Source organism: Triticum dicoccoides, chromosome 7B (genome assembly GCF_002162155.2).
Source record: "Triticum dicoccoides isolate Atlit2015 ecotype Zavitan chromosome 7B, WEW_v2.0, whole genome shotgun sequence".
Lineage (NCBI taxonomy): Eukaryota > Viridiplantae > Streptophyta > Magnoliopsida > Poales > Poaceae > Triticum > Triticum dicoccoides.
In genome coordinates this window covers 396,361,150-396,370,268 of record NC_041393.1, presented here as the reverse complement: position 1 = coordinate 396,370,268, position 9,119 = coordinate 396,361,150, and positions in this window count along the sequence as shown.

The window sequence follows — 9,119 nt, the reverse complement described above, 5'->3', positions numbered from 1 at the left end:
CGCGCGTAGAGCATGCCCGAAGCTTTAGATTCAACTACTGTGGGCTACATCGCCGTTTGCGTCGTCGCCCGAAAACTCGCCACCGCGGACCTCGTCGCCGACCACGATTCCGGTTGCCCCCGCACCAACCGATGCCACAGATCGACGCGACGCGTCCTGCCCGTTCGAACGTGACCAAGAACGCGCAAAACAGGGCACTACAGCGTGATTCCGGCGATCGCCGGGGTTCAGCCGCCGCGCGCAGGCCCGCCGGAGCAACTCCGGTGGCGCCGCTGACCTGGCACCGTGGGCCCCGCCTATGTGCCACTGCCTGCGGGCCCCTGGGGCCTATGACAGATGGGCCCCATGCCCATAACATTTTATAAAAAAAAGGGAATTAAAAATAAAAATAAAAAATAAAAAAATGATTTAATAAAATTAATTATTAATGAATTAATTAAGTTAATTAATCCGGTTTAATTAATTTAATTAACTAGTTAGGTTAATTCAATAGTAATTAAATTAACTAATCTGTAATTAACCTAAACAGAGAATGACAGGTGGGTCCCACTGGACCCACATGTCAGGTTGACCAAGTCAACTCTGTTGACTGCTGACGTCAGCATGACATCATGCTGACGTCATACATCCAATTTTCGAATTAATTAAATAATTAAATAAATTCCAGAAATTAATAAAATCTTTAGAAAATCATATCTTTTAATCCGTAACCCGGATTAAAATATTCTCAACATGAAAGTTGCTCAGAACGACGAGACGATTCCGGATACGTAGCCCGTTCGTCCACCACACACCCCTAACATATCAAACACGCAACTTTCCCCCTCCGGTTCATCTGTCCGAAAACACGAAACACCGGGAATACTTTCCCGGATGCCTTCCCCCTTCGTCGGTATCACCTACTACCGAGTTAGAACACGTCTAGCTCTGCTTGTTGTCCTGTTATGCACTTGATTGCTATGTATTTACTGTTTCTCCCCCCCTCTTCTCTCCGGTAGACTACGAGACCGGCGCTGCTGCTGCCCAATTCGACTACGGTGTTGACGACCCCTCTCTCTTGCCAGAGCAACCAGGCAAGCCCCCCCCCTTGATCACCAGATATCGCCTATTCTCCTCTATACTGCTTGCATTAGAGTAGTGTAGCATGTTACTACTTTCCGTTAATCCTATTCTGATGCATAGCCTGTCATTGTTCCTACAGTCATTGATACCTTACCCGCAATCCTAATTGCTTAGTATAGGATGCTAGATTATCATCATTGGCCCTACATTCTTGTCAGTCTGCCTTGCTATACTATCGGGTCGTGATCACTTGGGAGGTGATCACGGGTATATACTATACATACATACATACTATACAGATGGTGACTAAAGTCGGGTCAGCTCATTGAGTACCCGCAAGTGATTCTGACGAGGGGGCTGAAAGGACAGGTGGCTCCATCCCGGTAGAGGTGGGCCTGGGTTCCCGACGGCCCTCGACTGTTACTTTGTGGCGGAGCGACAGGGCAGGTTCAGACCACCTAGGAGACAGGTGGGCCTGGCCCTGTTCGGCGTTCGCGGTTACTTAACACGCTTAACGAGATCTTGGTATTTGATCTGAGTCGGCTACGAGCCTATACGCACTAACCATCTACGTGGGAGTAGTTATGGGTATCCCGGCGTCGTGGTATCAGCCGAAGCACTTCAGACGTCAGCGACGGAGCGGCGCGCGCCGGATTGGAACGTAAGCCTGCTCTTGTATTAAGGGGGCTAGTTCTGCTTCCGGCCGCCCACACAACGTGCAGGTGTGCTATGGGCGATGGGCCCAGACCCCTGTGCGCTTAGGTTTAGACCGGCGTGCTGGCCTCTCTGTTTTGCCTAGGTGGGGCTGCGACGTGTTGATCTTCCGAGGCCGGGCATGACCCAGGAAAGTGTGTCCGGCCAAATGGGATCAAGCGTGTTGGGGAATGTGGTGCACCCCTGCAGGGAAGTTAATCTATTCGAATAGCCGTGATCTTCGGTAACAGGACGACTTGGAGTTGTACCTTGACCTTATGACAACTAGAACCGGATACTTAATAAAACACACCCTTCCAAGTGCCAGATACAACCGGTGGTCGCTCTACCTCAGGGATATGAGGAGGGGATCGCCGGGTAGGATTATGCTATGAGATGCTATTTGGAGATGCTACTTGGAGATGCTACTTGGAGATGCTACTTGGAGGACTTCAATCTACTCTCTTCTACATGCTGCAAGACGGAGGCTGCCAGAAGCGTAGTCTTTGACAGGATTAGCTATCCCCCTCTTATTCTGGCATTCTGCAGTTCAGTCCACTGATATGGCCTCCTTACACATATACCTATGCATATGTAGTGTAGTTCCTTGCTTGCGAGTACTTTGGATGAGTACTCACGGTTGCTTTCTCCCCCCTTTTTCCCCTTTTCCTTTCTTTCTGGTTGTCGCAACCAGATGCTGGAGCCCTGGAGCCAGACGCCACCGTCGACGACGACCCCTACTACACCGGAGGTGCCTACCACTACGTGCAGCCCGCTGACGACGACCAAGAGTAGTTAGGAGGATCCCAGGCAGGAGGCCTGCGCCTCTTTCGATCTGTATCCCAGTTTGTGCTAGCCATCTTATGGCAACTTGTTTAACTTATGTCTGTACTCAGATATTGTTGCTTCCGCTGACTCGTCTATGATCGAGCACTTGTATTCGAGCCCTCGAGGCCCCTGGCTTGTATTATGATGCTTGTATGACTTATTTATGTTTTAGAGTTGTGTTGTGATATCTTCCCGTGAGTCCCTGATCTTGATCGTACACATTTGCGTGCATGATTAGTGTACGATTGAATCGGGGGCGTCACATAAAACCATGAAGAAAGTCGCACTCATAGATTGTGAAGAAGATTTTAGACGATTGTAGGTTTCCCTTGCCAAGATCATCAACAAGGATGTCGTCAACGAGAATGAGATCTTATATGGTGGCATAGAAAGCCAAGAGGAGCACGCGTCTCTCATGAACAAACATTATTAGCACATGTCGTCCTTGGTTACCTCGATGAGAGATGCTCCCCCTTCTTCGTCCTAGTATAACAGAAGCTTGTGCCCCTGAAGTGAACAACTAATGATAGAGTGGTGGTTTCTAAAACAATATTTCCATTTTTAGTATGTTGTTCCAAACTTGAGTATGTAGAGTTATCTTTGTGTGTTGTTGTTACTTAAGTTTTTAAGATGCATGTTGAAAGTCACCTATTATGTATACTTCATTAACCAAAGTAGGTTTTCTAAGGTATTGAAACATAAAAATCAATCTATGAAAGTAAAATTAGCATTTTGACTAATAAATATAGCCTTGGCAGCAGAAATAAACATGAAATGCAACCATGACAATAAATATGAGCCCCGATGCTCAAAAAAATTCCATTAGCGGCAAAATAAGCACTTTGGCTCATAAATGTTGTCCTGGCAGCTAAACTGGATGTAAAATGTTGCCATGGTAGTAAACATTGGTGGAAAGGCTAATTTTTTTCATGGAACCAAATATGAGCCCAAGGCTAAAAAACCTACCATGGCAAATTTATGAGCACTTTGACTCTTAAATATTACCATTGCAGCAAAAATGAACATAGTATATATTCCCATGGCAACAAACATGAGCGCAAGGCTCAAAAGTCTGCCATGGTAGCAAAATGAGCACTTTTGGCTCGCAGATGGTGCCATGGCATCAGAAATGAACACAAAATGCTACCATGGAAGCAAAAATAAGACTCAAGGCTCAAAAATTATGCCATGGCAGCAAAATGAGCCCTTGTTATATTAACGTGGTAATGTTTCCATGTGTTCATATGTGCTATATTTGGTATCTAAGTTGATATAGAAGGTGCCTTTGCTATGTACTCCCTCCGTTTATTTTTACTCCGCATATAAGATTTGTTTGAAGTCAAGCAATGTTTGACCAAATTATATCAAAAAATATCAACATTTACAATACTAAAATTATATAGTTTGAAAATTACTTTCATAATGCATCTAATAATATTGGTTTCATATTGTGAATGTTGATATTTTTTAATATAAACTTAGTCAAACTTTACAAAGTTTGACTTTGACTAAATTTTATATGTAGACTAAAAATAAATGGAGGGAGTATGTATGTTGCTATATGTTTAGTATCTATGCTGATATTGTGCTCTTTGGACACCATTGATTCGTCGTCCGCAACTTAAACCGTTCCGCCTCCTCCCCGCCCCACAACCGAGTAGCCACCCTCAAGCTAGTATGCATGAGATGGCACTACTTGTTTTACAAATTCAACATCTGAAATCATGCATGTAACCTATCGATATCGATGTGTTTTGATATTTTGATTCATATAAAAACATAGCTGCGACAGCAAAAGGCACTACCAATTTCACTATCACGATAGTGAATTTGTTGTCGCGGCATTATTTTGGCCCTAAAAATTTTACTATCGGCATGTGTTGCATGCCGCGTGCCACAAGTGTGGTTCTCTACTAGTAGCGTCCAACACTAATGGCATCCAATAGTAACTACATAAAATTAGCTTTTTAAAAGGGCATGCGCCCTAATTAAGTTCAACACTATATACATAGCAACTATCTAAAATATACATAATAACTCGTGTGAATTAAGCTTAACTTACATGGTTAGCTTTCATGTGTGAACTAGCCAATCCAGATTTAAGTCATAAACATGACACGGCTGCTCGCATAGTTCCTAGATTTATTTATGCTTTTCCGGCGATATTCTTTCAACGATATAGTGTGTCGTCAACTATGAGGTGTTTGTGGCGATTTTGCCAATCTCAAATCTATAGGTTCGGTCTCTCTGAGGTGTTCATAGGGGTAGGTTTGTTTGCGTGTATTTATAGGTGTTGAATACATGTAAGTGTGTGTGCATGTTGTGAATGTACATCTATCACGTGTCTTAAAAAATCACACAAAAGAAATGCAACTTTACATAACGTCTTGTGGCTGGCAATGCATCCGCTTATCACAATTCGACAGGTTACGTACTTACTATTTAATCTAATCCTCTGCGAAGCAGAGACCGACGAAATCGGGTCGACTCATGTTACACTTTCCATTTCCACGTAACATTCAATGGATCAACAACATTCGATCATTATTTTCCTTTCAAAATATTCGATCAGTATGAAGTATATAAAAACTAGAGGTCACATAATGAGCAAGCTACTAGTTGCAGAAAGGAAGAAAGAGAGATCTCTCGTAGTATAAAAATAGTGGGAGAAAGGGGAGGGGATGAGGCCTATTACCTGGCAAGTCTCACTTTATATTCAAATCAAATATCCGCCATATCATCTTGTAGAAAAAAGTGCAAAACGGTAATCTTTCTATACGTTTGGTCGATTGGTACCTCTATTGTTCATTTTATTTAGAACGAAGAAATGGAATCTTTGCGTGGGAATAAAATATCATGTCACTCGCCAATATGCAATGAGATGTTTTACTAATCAGAACCAATTAATGAGTGGACTGAACATGAATCAACATGCTTACTCATCTCATCTTTTGAATGTTTCAGAACATGCAGTAAACATTGTAAAACTTTGATTCGTACATCCAAAAGAGAAAAGCTTTGAACTCAGTCAAGTTTAATTTCCTTGTAGATTCATATATGGAAGTGGAAAGTGCATCTCCATGTGCTTTCTAATTGAAAAAAATAATATGTCTGGCGTATAAGATTGCATGTCGATGTCTAAAAAGACCAACGAAATAGGAGTATACCCTAGCATGTAATACATAGGCGCATGTCTAATCAGTTTGACACATGGACCTATGTGCGTGTCGAACTCAAGGTCGGTCCATGGTTACTCACAAAGATGGAGATAACCAGCGAATCGACCAAAACTTATCCTCGTATATGTGGTATGTTGTACGTCCAAATTGTTCTTCATCGATAGAGATGGGTTGAAAGATGCATATCTAATAAACAGGAGCTTCTCGATCGATAATCTTGGATGCATTAGGTTGTTAGTTCAATATTATCTATTATAAACTTACCCTTTCATTCCTTTTTTGTGATGTATGTTGAATTTGTGGCACATGTGCTTTATTTGATTGTTCACACTTGTCACCATAATCTCCCTTTCTTTTGTGGAACTAATCGTCTCGTCTATTAGTTAAGAGAAAGGGAGTTGTCCGTTAATTAATGAAAAACCGAGTGAAAACCGATATATAAAGGGCCAAACCCACTCCTGAACACCTTGCACATAGGGACATGCCTACTCTCGGCGATAACATGCTCAAGTACTCAACAAATTTATAGGAACCCCTCTCTGCCGAACTAGCCGACCTTCCACGTTGTCGACAAGATGAATTTGTGAAGGAGCAGCCACAACTCTTTCGTAGAAATAAAGGGTACGCAATCCACAGGGTCGTAGAAATAAAGGGTACGCAATCATCTAACATGTTGACGACCAACATCGAAGGCAACTTTGTCGCCCAAAGGACATGAAGCTGAAGCCCTCAAATATATGAAAATCTCAGAGCCGCCCCGACATCATCTACTTCGTTGCGGCATGCACAATCAACCAACACCACCTTCCGGGTCCTCCACTCCGACATACCACAAGTCTCCCTCAAGCTAAAATGCCGCATGACCCAGCTACCAGCAGACCACGACCGCCAAAGCACCTTCGGCGCAACCACCCTGACTTAACGTATCATCCAATCTGGAACACATCTGACTAAGCTAAGAATCCTCCTACACTCGCAGCTCAAGATCATGCCCCAGCCATGCTGAGCTGCATTCCTACCTCATGGAGCCGTGGCTACATTGCTGTCCGAGATCGCCAACTCCACGCAGAATTTCCATGCAACTGCCGCTTCATCCACTATTATAATGGTAGAAAGATCCCTCCCGACGTCCGCAACAATGCCTCCAACACTAGTGGTGAAAAACCTACAAATGATGTCCGGAAGACGTTGCTAGTGGCGCGTAGGTTCGACGCCACTCGTACAATGCTAGTGATGAGGTGTCACTAGTGGCGTAAGTCGTCGACACCACTAGTAGAATAACGTTAGCGGAGTCGTGCCGGAACGTCAGTAATAACTAATGAACCGGTGGCGTTGGAAACTAAACGTCAGATATATGATCTGCCTTAGTGGCGTTACTCACATATACTCGTCATTAGTAAATAATTTACTACTGACATGGCACTTTTCAGCAACGCCACTAGTAAACTAGAAGATGCCCCGCCGTGGGAAATCTTGCGAAAATAAATTCATAAATAGTTTCTACAAAAACATATAGGGAAAATATAATCTGAAAACATACAAAGTGTATAAAAAATTGAAGTGCAGTTAAAATAATGTCATTTCAAACAAAAATGTGAAGGTCAACTACATAGATATAGATATGCTACAATCATCCAACACATATTTTGTCAATACAAAATTCGTGCAAAGAATAAACTATGAATAATTAACACGCAAGAATTTATGACATGGCTGCATTGCATGCATAGTGTAATGCAAAAAATGGAATAGATGACTTGCATGCATGACTTGCTTATGTGGCATGGTTGCATGGCTAGGAAAAGTAGGTAGTGGGTTGTAGCTATTTGGGAATAGAAGATATTGACAATATTTAAAATATATCGCACTGACAGCTTTTTCTCTAATTAATCCACATTCCCTGAAGGCAAGTAGCACGACATGTACATTTCTAACTAGGGTTACGTAAGATGAAAGATATAACAAAAACCTATAAAAGCGGATGTGGAGTTTTTGCAGCCGAGCTCATATGCTCCCTTATGAACAATAAAATAAAATAAAAAGTAAAAAGACTCAAGAAATTCTTTTTTTTGTTATAAACATTGATGAATGTTTTCATTGCACACAAATTTGTGAAGAAATGACATTCGTGGGAATGTGGGGAAAAACAAAATCGATGCTTCGAAAAGACTATTGTTGGAAGCATTTTAGAGGAACGATTTTGCTTTTTTGCCCACATTTCCATGAATGTTATTTTCTCACAAACTTTTTGCACACAGTGAAAACTTCCGTCAATGCTTATCAGTAAAAAAATCAGATTTTTTTGAATTACTTTCCTATTATTTTATTTTACTATTCAAGAGGGAGCATGTGAGCTCAAGATCAAAAAAACATTTTCGCATAAAAGCATCCCACTACTACCCGGGGTAGTTATCCTCATGTCCTATATACTACCATGTGGTATGTTTATATACTATATACTCCCTCCGTCCGGAAATACTTGTCATCAAAATGAATTAAAGAGGATGTATCTAGATGTATATTAGTTCTAGATACATCCTTTTTTATCCACTTTGGTGACAAGTATTTTCGGACGGAGGGAGTAAAAGATATTTGAAAGCTAGCTTTATGAAAAAATCGCATGTGAGTTCATAGTTTTTTGTATATTCTAAAAATACTTTAAATCTGTACATATAAATAATATATTAAAAAAAGTAGTACATACTACCTAAAAAGTAGGATATATACTATTGAAATATTCTTATATACTACATACTACATGTACATGCTCTGGATTTTGACAGATACTACATATAACATAAAAAACTCACATGAGGGTAACTACCACTGAGTGGTAGGAAACATTTGTGTGTGTAGCTAGTTTCTCCGCTGAGTCTAAGAAAATACTAAACACATATATGTCTAGTGCTATTCTTATGCCCCCTTGGTCAGGTTGTTGACAGGTTGTTGACAACGAGTTTCACCGACGATGGTCGTAGGTGCTTGACCAACCTCCATACCCTTCCTTCATCGCCACCACGTACAAAGATTCTAGGGGGTAATAAATCTTTTTCATTTTGATCGTATGCCCTTCTCAATTTGCACAACTACAATGTTTGGTCCCCAATGATCAACCTTGATTCCGCTTTGTGCAAGTCTCAATTATACCCACGACACTCTCTCGCTTGAGAAAGCAATGTCGTGCCAGCATTTTACTGGTGTGTTGCACATCATGGAATGATCTGTACATGTAAAATGTTATTATTGTTAGTTCCTCCATGTTTGTTGGTCAAACAATCATGTTTGTTCCTGCATGTATGTCATATGATATGGCATGACATCAAAAAGCATGCAAGTCAAGCAAGTCATGTCAATATG